Genomic DNA, 1,568 nt, shown 5'->3' with positions numbered 1-1,568 from the left:
TCCAGCCAATCAGGGCTTTCCCAAAAGGGAGGCCCCCGAGCGCCTCAGCCAATCAGGTCGAAGAACCCGCTCGGAATGTTGGCGCTAGACTGGGCGCGCTCTGCCTCAGCGCGTCCCGCCGCGCCTCTCTGTACCAAAGCGCTTCTGGTGGCTCTGCTGCCGCCTCCTTTCCCGCCCTTCCTCCTTTTCTGGGAGTGGGAGGGGCACCTGAGGAGAATGAGGAGGAGGAGGCATAATATGAACCAACTGAGGGAAGGAGACTGGAGAGCAGTCACTTTGGTGCCTCAGGGCTGAGGCAGAACAAGCACTGAAAATAATAATAATAATAATAATAGAGGAAGAATTCAAACATATAACCCTATTAGTCTGCACAATCAGTACATAAAGTTTAGTCTGTTTCCTCAGATGAATATAATAATAATAATAATATGACAACAAAATAACAACAATAATAATAGAGGAAGAATTCAAACATATGGCCTTATTAATCTGCACAATCAGTACATAGAGAGTTTGGTCTGCTTCCTCAGATGAATATAATAATAATAATAATAATAATAATAATAATAATAATAAAACAGCAATAAATATTAGAGGAAGAATTCCAACATATAACCCTGTTAGTCTGCACAATCAGTACACAGAGTTTGGCCTAGTTCCTCAGGTGCATTTGAATATAGTAATAATAATAATGTAGAGAGATCTTCTAGCACCTTTCGAGACTGGCGAAAACAAAGAAATTGGCAGCATGAGGTTTTGTGGAAGTAGACTTTGGTCGACAAAAGCTCATGCTGCCAACTTCTTTCTTTCTGTCAGTCTCAAAAGGTGCTACGAGATCTCTCTACATTATTATTATTATTATTATTATTATTTTATTATATTTAATTGCATCTGAGGAAGTTGGCCAAACTGCGTACTGATTGTACAGACTAACACAGCTATATCTTTGAATGATTATTTATTTATTTATTTATTTATTTATTTCCCATCTCCTCAAGGCTTGAAGTGGGGTACAACATATTAAAATACACGCTTCAATTAAAAATGAAAACACATAAATCCAGTGGTTAAAATGCAATAGTATAAAACCATTAAAATACACTCACATAATAGTAATAATAGTAATTATTATTATTATTTATGTATCTCTCGTCTTGCTTCTCTTCAAGGCTCAAGGCGGGATACAACATGTTAAATACAAACCATAATTTAAAAAAAAATCCATCTTGCCAAGAAAGCCCCATGATAGGTTCACCTTAAGGCCACCATAAATTGGAAAGGACTTGAAGACACACAATAATAATAATAATAATAATAATAATAATGAAGATGATAATAAATGCAGCTCGACTTTCTCCCTCCTCCCCGCCAACTTCTTGATGGATGCCTTCAAGTCATTTCCAACTTATTGCAACACTATTATAGGGTTTTATTGGCATGTTTCTTCGAAGGGGGGTTGCCAGGGCCATCCTCTGAGGCTGAGAGTGTGTGACTTGCCCAAGGTTGCCCACTGGGTTTCCATGACCAAGCTGAGATCCAAACCCTAGTCGCCAGAGTAATAGTCCAAT

Source organism: Sceloporus occidentalis, unplaced genomic scaffold, assembly GCF_023333645.1.
Source record: "Sceloporus occidentalis isolate IW3139 unplaced genomic scaffold, rSceOcc1.0.p SCAF_5, whole genome shotgun sequence".
Lineage (NCBI taxonomy): Eukaryota > Metazoa > Chordata > Lepidosauria > Squamata > Phrynosomatidae > Sceloporus > Sceloporus occidentalis.
The sequence above is the reverse complement of the archived record's forward strand: the minus strand, read 5'-3'. Positions refer to the sequence as shown.